Raw genomic sequence first — 16,586 nt, forward strand, 5'->3', positions numbered from 1 at the left:
AGACAGCTTTGTAACAAAACAAAATTCTACTTTGAATCAGATTCCTTCCCAGAAGCCACATGGGGGCAGAAGCAGTTTAAGATTGATTCAAAGCGTGCGAGAAATATAATAATATTCATTAGCAAACGTCCTCAGGGCGGCTCGCAAGGCTATGCAGGTAGGTTGGATTCCACACGCATGAGCGTCTGCTAGCAAGCCAGTTTCGTGAGAATGTGTGCAGTTGACCCTAGATGTAGCAGCAGACGGGTAAAACAACGTCGCGGGACTGGAGACAAACTGGTATTGCTGGTGAGTGGGGAGCCTACATGGACATTTTTGATAGAAAGGCGTAGTGACATTTTATGACATGTATGACAGGCAGGTAAGCGCCTATGGAGAGAAATTCGCGGCGCTGAACCGTTGCAAACCTGGTTCCGACTATTCGGAAATTATTCGCGAAATATTTCAAACTTCGAGAAACAACTGTTCGCCATTCGAAAATCACGAATTGCGTCTTCCGCCATTTCACACATTACATTTTACACTGGGTTTCAGGTAGTGCTCAGGCTTTTCACGCACCTTTTGAGCGTGAATGCGATTCTTAAAATTACCTTGTTTCTCCTGTGATTTGAAGGCCTAGCAGAGACTGAAATCAAAAATAAATACTCACCTCTAGCTTGGTGGTTCGTGAGGTTCTTGAGGACCTCATAGACCTCAGCCGTCACAGTTATTGCTTCGCTTCCCGCAGTAGCCATGGCCATGCTTCGATATGAAGAAAGTCACAGTGCTGAAAATTGTGTTCTTTGCACGTAGCGTGGGTATGATAGCACTTCGTTGGACCAGCACAGCCAAGGAGCCCAAGAAGCACAGCACAACTGGCACAACCTGGCCAACCTGGCACAGCGAGGTTGTGCCTCAACGAATGGACACTCCCATTCTATTAGCTCAGTGAAACTTGCGAGAGTTTAGGAGGTAACTTGCGCCGCCTAGGCAAGACAAGAGAAAATGGAAGGGAGCGCCACTTGCGGGTAGCAGCGGCAGTAAACCGCCACCTTCTGGCGCTCTGCGTTCGGGTGGTGAGGGTCACGTGGTACGCCGCCGGCATGAGTTCGGTTGCCGGTGCCACCGGCGCGGTCTTGCCGGCGATTGACCACGCGAATTCGCCATAAGTCTTGCCTTTGCTATTCCTCGAGTCACAATTCCTTCGTCAACCGCACACCACGGAGAAGTGGTAAACCGTTCGCGAAACCAAAAGCCGCTCTCATAAGAGCAAATTCGAAGCAGCGGTTGCACGGTAACCAGAAATTATAGCGCAGCACGAAAGTACGTTTAATCACTTGCCACTAGATGGCAGAGTCAAGCAGAGTAATTGCAAGTAGCTAGGCTAGGTGGCGCTAAATACCGCCCAGTTAATTTTCTATCAAAATTATTTTTATTTTCTCATGCTATCATTGCGCTTCGGGTCCTTCGGCACCTTTATTAGACAGATATGTAGGTACATTACGTTGCGCATACTACAAGTATTAGCTGAACATATACATTGAGCGCATACACATACACGGCACATACAAACCTAAATACAACAGCACACTTCCCCGATTACTACTTCTAACGCAGAGCCTTACTGGTCGTTTTGAACGTACGGATTTTCTCGGTGACCACCTAGGCAATACAAAATATTCCCTGTATGGTGATTTTTTCTAGCAATGTTATACCTCTGAGAGTATTTTGAACGGCTCAGGGGATTAATCACTTAGTAAAAAGTAAACGCTTATGCCGTAATTATGTGAAAGCCAATAAATCAAGCCATGTTTTTGCATCCTCACACGCCACGCCGTAGCCAGTATTTCTATTCTTTTTTTGTTTGTTTGTTTTATTTGTGCTACTCGCGCGCGGCTGCAATTGTCGTATTGAATTAATCTGTGTAAGGGGGGGGGGGGGGGGGCGGCGTATTTTACTAAGGTGGAAGCGAAGCTTCACGGGCAGAGAAATCGCTTTTCGATGCACTTGAATGCAGTCAAAGCCGCGAGTTGCGGCAGGTGTTAAGTGTACAGAGCTACAACGTGGCGAGCTCGAAAACTTCTAGCGCTCATCCCAGCGCGCCCCTTGGAGGCCAGTTTCTACAGGAACCGAAGTATATTTAAACAGCAAGATAAAGAATAGCCTTTTTTTTCATTTTTACCTCCCACCTTTCTTAATGCAAAAATTCCAGACTGTAAATATACGTACTTTCCGTCATATTTCCATACTGTTCAGTCCTTTTCCAAGACTGCAATCGCTCTCGGGAAGGAGACAACTCACAGTCACATTAGCCACTGTACGATAGGAGCTGCGGTTCAGACCAGCATTTTAACATGACTATCCGCCCGTCGATCGACTGCACCTACTCCCTCAGTGGCCTTAAACTCTTTAATGTAAGAGGAAGTTTATACGCACTACGTCGTGCACTTTGGCCAGAAATGGCCATACGCGCTACGCGAAACTCGTATAAAACGAATGGTTACAGCGAGTTACCGAAGCAGTAACGTACGTAACTTTAAAAAAACAAAAACAAAAAAAAAACAAAAAAACGGTGGCGTAGTTTAGTCACTCGACTTCCGGCTGCGGAGCAGATCGGACGTACTTATCATGAGCTCCTTCAGAGCGGCATCAGCGGCCCTTTCTGGCCGCGGAAGCAGGAACGCTGACTCTGCATCGCAAGAATACGAAGTGATAATGCCTATGCTGCCTTCTGGCTCGTCTGTCCAGATGACGATATTTTACATGCCGATGTGCGAGCGTGGAACATTTCCGAGACGGCCTTGGCCCGTGCGGCACTTCTCCCTGAGGTGCTCGCCTCGGGGGCGTACCAGTACAACCACGTGTGGGCTGTTACCTTCAGCAGCGCCAAGGGCAAGAAGAAGTTGCTCGCAGCCGACGGCTTCACAGTCAAGGAAGGCCGCTGCGTCGTGGTGCACTCGAATAACAAGGACACGCGGCTCAAGCTGGACTGCCTGCTGCACCACGTCCAAGATGAAGAAGTGCGTGCGGCCCTGGCGCCCTTTGGGAGGGTGACGGGGGTCACAGGAGACAAGTGGCACGTCCCACGCTGTATGGACATGGGCTCAAGCTGGCAGCCGGCGTCACGGTGGAGGACATCCCTCACCAGCTGCGCATCGCTGGCGACCTGGTGTTGGTGGTGGTGCCGGGCAGGGCGCCGCTTTGCCTTCGGTGTAAAGGCAAGGGCCATATACGCCGGGAGTGCACAGTACCACGCTGTGCGTCCTGTAGACGTTTCGGCCACAGTGAGAGCCAAGGCGTCCGCACTTACGCGAGCGTCGCAGGGCCCGTGAGGGGCGATGATATTTCGGAGCACCTCATGGACGTGGCTGATGTCGAGGAAACTGCCAGCGGAGGAGCAAGTCAGCTACCAGAGCAGGCACCAGCACCACTTGAACCTTTGGGGAGCAGTGACGAAAGTCAAAGCGACGGTGACCGCGGTAGGCTACCGGCGAGGACGTCGGCGGGTGGTGCACCGAGTGTGGAAAACGTCAGCATCGCGGAGTCTTCAGCTATCGAGACGCTGGATGCTGACAGGGTTGAACCCAAGGACGTCGAGACAGAGATCCCCACGGCCCCGGTCCCCAAGTGGGCCCGTGAACTTAGTGAAAAAGTCAAAGGTGCCCCCAAAGGCGCTTCTGACGCGGCGGTCAAGCCTGAGACCCAAGCCCAACATACCACCGGACCGAAGTCCGATGGTGACGCCGCCCACGCAGTAGTGAGGTCTGGCGCTCTGCAAGGCACTCGGAACTCTAGAAGGACGCAAACACGACGTGGCCCAGGCGAAGGCCTCCTGTAGCGCCTTGGACTTTTCGGCTGGCGAAAATGGCCGGCCAGCGCTTCGGGGCAGTGAGTCGTTCGGCGTCTCCCAAAGAGCAGAGGTGAGCACCAAGCAGCTCCGTTCTACTCGCTCAGAAAGGGCAGGTAATCTCGATACAGCTATACGTGTCGCCACGCTGAATGTACGGGGCTTGGCGGCCAGGCGCAGGCAGTACCAACTTAGCCGCCGTTTTAGAGCGCAGCTCTTAGGGGCCCGTTTCCGGCTTGAGCGGCGTCGCCGTCGGCGTCGGCGGAACCGCGAGGTCACGTAACCCCCCCCCTCAAGGTCACACCCAAGGTCACACGACCCCCGAAGGTCACGTGACCCCCAAGGTCACGTGACTCTTCAGGGCGTCACGTGACCCCCAAGGTCACGTGACCCCAAGAGGTCATGTGACGCCCTGAAGTCACGTGACCTCCCAGGTCACATGACCACCTGAGGTCACGTGACCACCCCCGAGGTCTCGTTACCGCCTGAAGTCACGTGACCCCCTGAGGTCATGTGACCCCCTCCCCCGAGGTCACGTGACCCCCTGACGTCACGTGACCTTAAGGCGTCACCTATCCCTCAGTACACTTCCATCCTCCTCCTCAAGAGCTGCGCTTGAACCGGCGTTACAGGGAATTGTAAACGGCTTTCATTTTTTTCCTGGATAACGACCTTGACGTGTGGCTCTGCAAGAGACAAAAGTAGAGAGCGAAGAGCAAACGAGCCGTATGTTTCAGCCTTTCAGAGCTCGCTATAATGTGTGTGCACCCCATACAAAAATGGTCTATGGACGTCTATGGAAAATCCTATGGTGAGCTATCACCTTCTATGGCCCTCTATGGTCAGCCATTAGAAACCATAAAACACGCTATAGCCACCTATAGAAAAATGTATGTCTTCAAAGCTTTAGAATCTCGACCATTCCGATTTCTATACCTGGCTATAGAATAATTTATGACTACGCAGCTATAGACTCGCGACTATTCATTATTCTTTAGCGAGCTATAGAAATATGAATGTCCTTGATGCTATAGATTCGCGACTATTGAATGTGCTTTAGCCGGCTATAGAGCGGTGTATGTCCCTAAATCTATAGAATCGCGACCATTGAATTTTCTTTAGCTTACTCTACAGCGTTTTATGTCACCAAAGCTATAGGCCTCTGACCTTTCAACGTTCTTTAGCCGGCTATAGAGAGGAGTATGTCCCTAAATCTATAGACTCGCGACCGTCGAACTTTCTTTAGCCGTCCCTATAGTGTTTTATGTCACCAAAGCTATAGGCCTCCGACCATTCAATTTGCTTTAGCCGACTATAGAGTGGTGTATTTAGAGAATTGCGACCATTGAATTTTCTTTAGCCGACTCAATAGTGTTCCATGTCACCAAAGCTATAGCCTCCGACCTTACAATGTGCTTTAGCCGGCTATAGAGGGATGCATGTCTCCCGAGCTATAGACTCACGACCATCCAATTTTTTTAGTCGGCTCACTGGTTTGCTTAGGCTATAGGCCCGCGACCCTCTTTTTTTTTTTTTACTGAGATGTACGAAGGTGGAAGAGAGTCATTCATGCGCTCGATCGGGGCGAGAATTTTCTTCAGCCAGGTCAACGGGGCGTACGTCGCCGAGGCTATACGCCCGCGATCACAAAAGCGTCCTTAGCTGCCTATAGGACTATTGCAGTTTTGCCGGCTGCTTTCCCTGCGCATTGCCTTATTTCGGCGTTGACGTCATCTCAATCTTCCGTTTTTTAGCTCTAATTATCTGTTGTTTCCAGTGTATTTTGTGAGTATATGTATTTCGTAGCGCGCCTTCTACTTTGTCCGTGTCCCTGCCATGTTTGCATTTCTTTCCGCCTGCTGTGCTAAGTATATTTAATGTTTTTCTTTGTGTATATTTTGGCGTTCTCGACGCGGCGTCAAGAACGCTGCTTACGCCACTACAGAGGTGAGCTTTACTATTGTCACGACGGTTTATCGCGCTATAAAGCCGTCTATTGGACTCGTATAAAGTCTCGAGAGGGCGGTTTCGAATGCCGGTGCACATGTCATCGGTGTAGGTAGAGCAACGACGTAGCAATCGCGACGCGAGTGCTGACTGCGCCTCGATCTGGCCGGCCGCGCCCGCTCTGTGGAAATGTAAGCTTGGGACTCTCGAGCCCCGTTAGCTTACTGAAGATGCAAGACACTACTTGGTCGTCGCGAATCCTTTGCCCTTCGAATGGCTTCGAAGCCGTTCCAGCGCCCGGCGTATACCCTACGCAGCGTCCTCCAACAACCGTTCGCACAGCATCGGAACCCTCCGTCTGCGAGCGCCGGCGGTTCGCCGTCGCGGGGATTATGTTCGCGGGAGTTCATGTTCGTGGTGTTTCATGTTCACCGCAGGAGTTCATAAAATGCTCCCATTCAAGTCGCAACGATAAATCGTCGGCGCTCGCAGACTGCCAGTAGGCTCCAGAAAGGTTGCGATGCTGCGCGGGCGGTCGCTGACAGGCGCTGCTGCCTAGGGTACACCGAGCACTGGAACGTTTTCGCCGGCGTTCGCAGGACAAAGAATCTCAACGACAAAGCAGCGCCCTGCATCATCAGCAAGTTAACGCTGCTCGAGAGTCCCACGCTCACATGTTATCAGAGTGAGGCGCAGTCGTCTCTCATTTCGCGATTGCTGCGTCATTGCTCTGACTAAACAATTGACAGTTCTCTCGAGACTTCGTGAGCGTTAAATCAACGCATCTATAGCGCGATAGAGTGCCGTGACAACAAAAAAGCTTACCCCGGCAGGGGCGTCAGCAGCGGTGCAATGTCCGTCAACGCCCATGTCGAGAGCGGCAAAATATACAAAAATAACAGCCGAAAAAAAATTAATATCATTAGGCACGCGCTACTTTAGGTGCGTCCTATTATCTCTCTGTTCTGCGAATTCAACAAATCAGCAAGCGCTGTGGCTAATTTCTCTTCTTTTTCTTTAAATTATGAGACATTAAACTCATTGGAGCTTCTTGGAGCACACACTCCCACCATGAGTCATCATGGTGCTCAGAGATTGTAATTGATGGCAGTGATAAAGACTGAACTCACGGATGAAAAACGTATTGCGGCACAAATTCCTTAAACCACGCAATCATAGATGCCACAACGATGCAAAGATTCCCAATATTGACGTTTAAAAATGCGAACCTAACAGTGTACACATAATTCAAAAGTGCTTGGTAAACATATATATAGGTATATATATTTATTTATTTATTTATTTATTTATTTGTTTGTGGACATCCTGCGCAAAGAAAAAGTATTCGCCATTAATTATTCATTTTAAATTATAATGTGGGCTACAAGGCGTAAAATATGATATCTTCAAACCTCCCTCGTTTTGGGTCACTTCTGGGAAGTGCAGCTTTAGAAAAAAGTCCAAAAGCTGGGGGGCCTTCATGGAGCTGTCCTGTTCACTCGGTAGTGACAGCAGAGTAGGCGCTATGCGTGTTTGAGGCCAATCACGTCTCGGGTTAGGGTCCCGTGTCAACTGTCTTGAAGCTGGTGATAACGCTGGACACGGCACCTGCCTTAAACCCAAGGCCACACATAGCATCCACTGCACTATCAACCTTGGCTCGAACTGTCAACAGGATATAAGTGACACATTCTCTCGCTGTGTTCATTGTTGGTATGCCCCTGAAGATTAGTCTTTGTGATCGCACCCCCGTTTTGGCCTTGAAGAAGCCCTGCTTTTCAATTTTTCTGTTTTCTCTTTTTCCCTAAGCTAAAAGCATTGTAGAAGGTGCGGACTCGGCGGACCAATCAACCGTAGACTTTTTATCGCTTCACTCCGCTCTCTGTGCGCATGTAACGGAAGGAGCGTGATCACGTGGTTTGACGGATGACGCATTAGCCACTGCCAATCCCGGAATGAGGCTGCTTGCGGACCTAGTTTCGCGTGTCGTGCGGCCCGCGGCCCGCGGGGCTGCTGTGGATTTCGCTTCTATGGTAAAAGGTATCCCGATCGAAAAGTCCTACCCGTATGTCGGCAACAAGCGATTTCTTCAAGGAAGCCCAAGACATTCTTGTGATGCTTTCAGTGTTCGGTTCGGCAAATGACAGCTTGTGCTACATCGTGGTGAATCTTCATGGATCCCTTCCTTCTCGGTTTTGTGTTTGAGTGGTTGGTCTGCAGTGCCCGTGTCGACGTATATTTCGGATTACATCTTTCAAGTCCGGTATTTTGAACGTAAGTGCGCTGCAACCTACTCGGCGACAATTGACCGTTCTGTAGTGTCTATCTCCTGGCAGTGCCTATCTTCTGACAGCTGGGAGAATAATTTCCCCGTAATTCTACCGCAGTCGCCTGCCATTAGCTCTCTGAAATCATGTGAAAATTGTAGTTAGAATACTGACATTCTTATTCTCCCTGTGTTTTGTGAAAAGACGCTTTATGGACACCTTTTCGTGGATAGACGCTTCATGGACACACGTTTAGTCGGCACTCGTTACGCGAATTGCACGCTGCAGGGACATTTCGTCGCGCCTGTATTCCTGAGGCGCGTGCTCAGCGACTCAGCCCACCCGTTCACGCCACTTCTTGGCAAATCATTACAAAAAAAACAAAAAACAAATATTTTGAGCTGTTTATAAACGTCACGTGTTGATGAAACGATCTCGATGAAACGTCTTTTGATAAACTGATTGCAGCGCCAATGAGTGGCGATTGGCATTAGAATTTCGGGGGGGAAGGGGGGGGGGGAATTCGGCCGGCTGCCGGGGGACTAGACACTACCCAGGAATTGCCTTTGGTTCTTGTTTGCTTTACAATATTCTCAGTTGTATAACAGCTCAGTAGTACCTCTTCACATAGTAGAGATTGCTTAGTGTGTGCTTGTATACAGAATGGGCTGTGTGTAATAAACTTCTAGGAGATTTGAAAACAATACCTTGTGTCTGTTTACCTGTGCTTTTGCAAACACCTGAGTGAGTGCATTCGTTTTTTGTTGTTGTTTTGTTGAAATGTTAGCTCTTTGTTTTAAATGGGGCTATGAAGTTCGGCACGTCTCACAAGGTTTTTTTTAAGATGTCCAGTGACAACAAATAATTTGTTTCACATTTCATACGATTGCGGTAAAAAGAAAAACTACAGGCAGCTATGGCGCGATGGTAAAGAGACTCATAAGACGAGCTATAGAATGAGCTATAGCGGACCATGCAAAAAGCCATAAGTGGCTAAAGAAACCATAGGAAAAGACATAAGCAGCTATAGCACGGTGTCTAAAAAAATCCATAAAGTAAGCCATAGAGATTTCTACAGCAGACCATACAAAAAGCTATAGGCGGCTAAAGGAACCATAGGAAATGCCATAGGCGGCCGTAGAACGATGGGTAGAGAGAACCATAGGACGAACTATAGAATGAGCTATAGCGAACCATACAAAGAGCAATAGGCAGCTAAAGAAACCACAGGAAAAGCCATAGGCAGCTATAGCACGGTGTCTAAAGAGATCCATAAAGTAAGCCATAGAGATCTCTATAGAAGGCCTTACAAGAAGCTATAGACGGCCAAAGGAACCAAAAGAAAAGCCATAGGCGGCTATAGCATCCTTTCTAAAGAGACCCATAGATTAAACCATACAAAATTCGATAGCCAAATTTCCATTGAAAAAGCTATAGACAACCATAGGGTAGACCATAGGAAAAGCTAGAGACAGCCATAGAAGGGGCTATAGCTAATTGGGCCAATTTTCTATAGCCGGCCATACAAAGGATTTTCTATAGCCGACCATAGACCATTTTTGTATGGGGTATGCCACTCCGTTGGTAGATCTGGCGTTTGTGCTTTATTTTTGCCCAATTCCGTAGGCATTGTGGTAGAGTCTTGTTGTTTGTACTAATGGGCGTTTGATTGTATGCGATTTTTCCTTTTTCGGAAAGCAATGGCGTATAATATGTGTCTACGTGCCAAATCAGCAAAGTGAGCGTGGTATTTTTTTAACAAGTTGCCTTCTATATTAACTCTGATAAACTTATTATTTTCCAGGGAGATTTTAACTGTGTGTGCGTTCCAAAAGATCGAGTACAGCACTGGCCGATACGTGATCAGAACGCGATGTTATTCGATACCTTAGTGCAATAATGTAACTTAGAGGACGTTGGGTGGGTTCTGTCGAAAAGTAATGTACCCCAGTTCACGCATCACCAACGCACAAGCCACGCCAGGCTTGATAGGGCTTATATATCAGCAGAACTCGTCCCACTCTGCCAGAACTACGTCGTTAAATATGTAACTTTCAGTGATCACAGCTTGGTAATGTTCGCGCTAGGAACTAAACAAAATAAAACCGCCTTTAACTGGGATTTATGTAAATTTAATGATAAGCTTTTGAAAGATGAGGCCTTCGTGAGCAGAGCAAAGGAAAGCACACAAAAGCTGCTGGACGCTGAGACTGGAAGCTTTGGAACATTGTGGGAGCTATTTAAGAAGTAAAAATTAATGCGATCGAACGGGCGAGTTTTTTTAAAAGGCAAGAAAGGGCAAAAGAAAAAGAACTGCAATGTCAGCTCCAGTTTTTGCTATGTATGGAGAGCGCTCAACCAGGACAGTTTACGAAAAAAGTCAGCGAAGTAAAGAGCAAACAAGAGCTTATGCGGAGGGCAAGTTCGTCTGCTCCTTGCGCAGGGGGTAGCGGTGACGTCAGAACGCCGAGCCCTGATTGGCTGATCGCGACCCCCTATCTGAGCGTCGTCTGCTCCTTTGCAACGTCGTCTGCGTCTGCCTTAGCTTTCCTGTGACTTTCGAAAGTGCAGAGGCCAGAGGCCAGGTTCACAAAACGATCTTACTCCAAAAATATGCGTAAGACAAAACTTGAGAACAAATTCGTATTCACGAAACGAAATTTTCGTAAGTTTTGCGCAGGTTACGACGAAATCCTACGACAGCTCCGAAGCTGTCTTACGCACTTCTTACGATCAAATCAGCATGGCGGACAGCGTCGCGGTCGCGTCGACCAACGGACGTTTCTTTTTCTACGTGCGCTTCTCACGCGTCCCGACTTCAAGCGGCAAGAAAAAGTAAAAGGTACTTGAAACAGACCACGACGAACAAGAACGCTGGATCCACACTCTAAGAAAAAGTGAGCACCCCCCCTAGTCATCGTGCGTTTTGACGGCTGTAACTACCCCACAGGCTTACCTAACTACCCACTGGGCTCGAGCCATTGAGAGTTAGCACCCTGTTGGAAGGTGACAAGCATGGGGTAGTCACGTTTTATAAACTCTTGAATTGAACATTCAAGTGCATGCAGTCGTTTAATAGTAAAAGTCACTTCAAAAATCTCAAAAAGTACTTAAAACTTGTTTTCTTTGTGCGTTGGTTATTATTTATTCAAATTTAAACCGCTCGAAACAAGCGTGTGGCTCATTTCGCCTAAACTGGCAGAAAACAAACAAGTACAGGCAACATTGGTAAGCACCTACTAAAACCCGAGGCAGATAAAAAGTATCGCGGTTGTCCTTTTTGGTTCCGTCGCGGGTTTTACGATGTACAACAGTAAACAACAGCTGGCAGCTGGCGTCGTGCTCGAGGAATTTAACCAAATCTCTAGAAAAGCACAGAAAGCTACGCACAGGCGTGAGTTGACTTGAATGTTCGTCGGACGAGATACTCTTGTCGTCTTTTATTGTGCGGTTCAGGAAAGAGCGTGCTCTCAATAAAGGTGTGATCGGTCAGTTCTGCGTGCAGTTCAGTTGCAAGTGGCCTCCTCGGTTCCGCCCGTTCCGCCGAACTTGCGCTCCTGTCGTACCCAATTTTTTTGCTTGCAAGTGCAGTGAAGTATGAAGCATTGCACACGTACCACGACTCAGGCCGGACGGGACGAACCTACACAGATATCTGCGATCATGTTCGTGCATTTCACTATTTCTCTGTCTCGGGATACATGATTCGCCTTCACTGGCTCATTTGGCACATTTCATCGAGCATACTTGATAAAAAAAAAGGCTCAAACAAGTACAGGGTGTCACAAAAGAACATTTACACGGTCTTTTTTACCGCAAAAATAAACCAGGCATCGCCGAACGCTCATTCTCCGCCCAAAGGTAGAGCTAGAGGTCACAACCATATGCCAAAGTTTCAGCCCGATCCGATAACTTAATCGAAAGTTATAAGTGATTTTCTGAAAATTTCAATGGGAAAATGGAGTCCATTTTTGCCCGTTTTCGGTTTCGGGTGCCATAGAGCCCCATGTGTTTGAAAACTTTGTCGGCCGCCATTTTCCCATTGAAATTTTCAGAAAATCACTTATAACTTTTGATTAAGTTATCGGATCGGGCTGAAACTTTGGCATATGGTTGTGACCTCTAGCTCTACCTTTGGGCGGAAAATGAGCGTTCGGCGATGCCTAGTTTATTTTTGTGGTAAAGAGGACCGTGTAAATTTTCTTTTGTGACACCCTGTATGTGTCATCCAAGGCGGAGTACTTCGAAAGGGACTAGGATTTCAGGCCTTCCAGCACGCGTTCCTTTTATCTATATAAAAGATTCCAAGTAAATTTCCAAAAATAATGCATTGGCAAACATATACGTGCTATTTGTTTTAGATTTTTTTTTTTTAGAAAAAGTACTGCGGGAGACGACAGCAGGTGCAGCGCAGAGAACTATGTTCTCGGCGTTCTTTGGTGCTCAACAGCTCATTCACACTGGAAGCGGATCCGCATTCGCAAAGCGGTTGTGAGCGCGGTTGTATAAAGATCCAGTCCAATTGCACGCGCACTTGATGTCATGGAGTGCGCGTGCAATCGTACTGGATATTTATACAACCGCGTTCGCAACCGCTTTGCAAACGCGGATCCGCTTCCAGTGTGAATGAGCGGTAAGGCCGGTTCAGACACTTGCGTTTGAATGAGTTTGACAGCTTTGCGTCGAGAACCGAAAGCGACTCACCGGCACGACTGTGCTTCGTATGAAGCGTGGAATCCAATTCAAGGAATCATCTTCGCACGCGATGTAAGCAGCAGGGATGCCCTGGTTTCTCGCTGCCGCAACGCAGTCAGACGCAGTCAAACGCCACTGTCTCAACCAGGCTTTACATAATTTAGCATACGTAATTCGCGTTCGTTGCAGGTGAAGGCACGGGCCCGAAAGCGGCAATTCTGCACTGTCCTCTTGGCGCGAGCGCGAGCGCATAGAACGCATATTTGAAAGACACACGCTTGAGCAGAAACAATTGTAGCGAAAAGAAGACAACTGAAACAACGCTTCGGGGAGGACCGGCGGACGGGCTTCGCTAGAATCACCTGCGCGCGCTCAGTGTACTCAACATTTACTCAACCGCCGCTGAAGTCATTCGGATATGTAAAAAAAGAAAAGAAAATGCATCAGCGTGTTCAGAAAGTTGTGATTGCAGAAATTGTTTTCGATAATTAATACAATTAATTAAACAGGCTTCTGTATACTTAAAGTGTAGGCTAGCGAGAAAACGAAACTGATCAAAACGTGACGTGTAGCAACTATTCAAATTTATTCATAACCTGCAGTTCACTTTTGCAATGGATTACATTAGAGATACGAGCGCTTTCCTAAGGGCAATAGAGGAAAATAATATATACGCGTAAACCTTGCACAGTCTTTTCGTATTTATGCAAAATATGACAGTGGTCACCATCCTAATCGGTCACAGAAAATACAGCAGTATATAACGTGGCGGTGTCGACTAAACGTGTGTATAGGAATGTAGAGTGTCAATAGCTCATATAGTACCTTGTGCTGTGTCTGAACGCGTTCCTGTGTAGAATGCTATGGTGTCTGTATGTCGGGTATGTGTGAAGTGTGTAGTAGAATATGTACATACGTAATGTCTGGCGGAGCGCTCAACACGAAGACTGTTGGTTTCGTTTTTTTTTCCTAGTTTGAGCCCTGTCCGTTAGGTGGCGCGTGGCGCCGCCCAATTCAAGGAGTCGCGCGTTTATGTGTCTACTTATTTGAGTGAAAAACATGGAGGCGTTCCATGGCTCTACGGAGCTGACGGAGCAGCCCGAAAGGGTTCGGTTCTCAGCCTCTCGGCCCAGTGGGATCAGTCTCATAGCCAGTTGAATGGGTGTTCCGTGCGGTGAATAGCGCGAAGTGCGTGCACAAACGCGGTGAGGATTACCAGGGACTTGGAAGTGGATAACGAATGCTAACAGGTGAGCAGGAGCATTGAACGATCGGAACCGACGCCGCTTAAATCGGTGATGCTTCGCCTCGCCACTGTCAACCGAAACCGCCGGATCACTTGCGGCAAGCACAGCAAGGAGACGCTCTGTTCAATAAAGATATCATTCCATTTGTCGCTATACGATTTCTTTCTTGAATGTTTTCTGGTCGCGAAGTAAATGCAGCCGGCCGCGCGAAAGCAGTCGCGGACAACCCCCTCAAATGCCCCCCCCCTTCCTTTCACATCGTCGCCTCTACTCGATATACGTGCGGTGTCCGTGGTTCGAGGCGCGTTTTGGAGTGCTTCAGTGCGCACGGAAGGCCGCGAACGGGCGCACGCACTTGAGAATCGTATTTTAGCAAAAAGCAGTCCAGCTCGCTAGGCCTTACTCGTACTGCTCCACTGTCGCTTGCCAGCCGCCATGTTGCTTTTGGGGGTGCTCACTTCGGCAACCTGTTGATTGCGTGCCGTGTGATTACCCGTGGGGTTGTCAGTATAACGAAGGTGGGGTAGCGATATCTGTGACGGCTTCTGACTACCCCAAAGCTAGTACCCCACGACAACCCTTTTGTTGAGAGTGCACAAACACCCGGGAAAAGCTCCAACGGCCACGATTCCACTGACAACGACCAAGCGAGCACGGCAGATAGGCCTAGCAGGCACTCCGACTAGGCGACCGCCTGCCCACGACCGGCTGGCGTGCTGAATGGAATATGCCCGCGCGACCCTTGTGAACCACTTTCGTCTTATACTTTGATCGCTGACCTCAATTTTAGATTAAGAGGTCAATCTCTTCCTCTTGTCGTCTCCTTGTTTTCCGAGGCAACGGTGACTCTCACCGGTAAAGAAGCGGTGAATCTCCGACAGACGCAGGAAAGGTAAAGCAGCCATCGCTTTGACTAGCAGACGTAAAGCAGACGATGTTAACTGCGCCAACCCGCCGACGTCGAAGAGGGAGGAGTCTCGCCGCACACGAAAGGAGGGAAAAAGTATTTGGGAGGGAACTTGCGGACACTAACCAGCCTCACTCTCGGTTCTTAGCAAACAAACCTCGGCGCCTCGGGACACCTCTCTAGTGAGTCCTTTGACTTCCCTCCTTGATGCGCGTCTGCTAGTTGTTAGACAAAAACAACGTACCGCTCGAGTTATTTCGTCTGCCCTCTCTGAAAGGCAAAGTCGAGCTCGCTCGACTTCTGGAAGTCGCAGGAAAGGTAAGACAGACGGCAGACGACTGCAGACGCAGACGACAGTAAAGTGACGACTGTCACTTTACTGTTTTGCCACCCAGGTACCTTGACGTGCCACTAGAACATTATCGTGATACCGGCGACTATTGGAGGAGCAGACGGAACAAGTTCGGGCAAAAACAGAAAAGTCGGGTGGTAAAGATCTTTCAATGTTTGCGCGGTCGTTAGTTTGCAACTTGTTTATTGTGGCAAAAGTATGGTATGTGCTACAAGTGCTGTCGATGTCGAGAGTGAATTTTCAGAGGTTACATAGGGTGTTTGCAGTTTTCTTATGGGGTTCGGGTTGGGAGCGAAGCAGTCGTACTAATTTGTTTTGTTCTGCGCGAAACGGTGGGCTTGGGCTTGTTCATTTGTTTCTTCGGCAGGTGGTTTCTCGTTTTATTTTTCTTCGGGATCAAAAAGATGATTTCTTACGAGCTGTTCTGCAGGTCAGACTGTGTCATGCATTACCTGAGTTTGTTGTATCTACTATTACCTTTCGACGTGTGGGGCTACGTGGTTTTTTGTATGAAGTGGTCAGAGCCTTTCAGTTTTTAAAAGCACGGTTTTCATTGGAGTATTTAAGTGTTGTTGCTCGGAAGCGCTTATATAAAGATCTCGTTGACACTGTGCTGCCAATACCTTTGTACCGCTCCTTATATTGTGGGCGCCTAGGAAAAGATGTTTTAAAAAGGCTTAAAAGAATGCCAGTTAGGCCAACTGTGAAGGCTTTCTTTTTCCATCTACACAGTGGCGCCCTTCCTGTTAAGCCCTGGTTGCACGAAAAAAGGCCTTTTTGTGCCGTGGTCAGTCAGCTGCCTCTTATGACGAAAACCCGAAACTGTGGAACATATTTTCCTAGAGTGTTGGGATGCTGCATTTTTGTGGGACATTCTGCAACGTACCCTGAAAAATGACCTACCATTAACAAATTATGGTATTAGATTCCTATCTGTCGACAACGAAGGGGGTGTGCCTTACGACATGTTTATGCTGTTGGGCCTCCACAGCCTAAGGAGGACTAGGATGGCTGTACGAAATGCTGATGTTAACCCCGGTCAAGCAAGGGAATATTTAATTGAGAGTGCTATTTATGTAAGAGAAGTGTATGAAACGCTGACCGAAAAGCCTGAGTGGGTGCCTATACTGAACAGGCTGGTATCAATGAAGCCATTTTAAACTTAGTCGCAGTCCAGGGACTATCTGGTTGCTCTAGTGTGTCACTGTTGGGAACCTGTTGTACTGTCTGTTAAAACAAAGGTAGTAAAGGAAATAAAAAAAAGAAAAAAAAAAGGTGGCGTAGTTTAGTGGTAAGGTATCTGCTTCGTAAGCAGCGGTCCCCGGTTCGATCGGGTTCAATCCCT

At 48.1% G+C, this 16,586-nt stretch overlaps 1 pseudogene; it reads left to right on the top strand.

Moving 5' to 3' along the window:
• Positions 1–748: 748 nt before the first annotated feature.
• Positions 749–3,737, top strand: LOC115311653 (annotated as a pseudogene).
• Positions 3,738–16,586: the final 12,849 nt, after the last annotated feature.

This window comes from Ixodes scapularis, unplaced genomic scaffold (assembly GCF_016920785.2).
Source record: "Ixodes scapularis isolate PalLabHiFi unplaced genomic scaffold, ASM1692078v2 PGA_scaffold1__304_contigs__length_218370807, whole genome shotgun sequence".
Lineage (NCBI taxonomy): Eukaryota > Metazoa > Arthropoda > Arachnida > Ixodida > Ixodidae > Ixodes > Ixodes scapularis.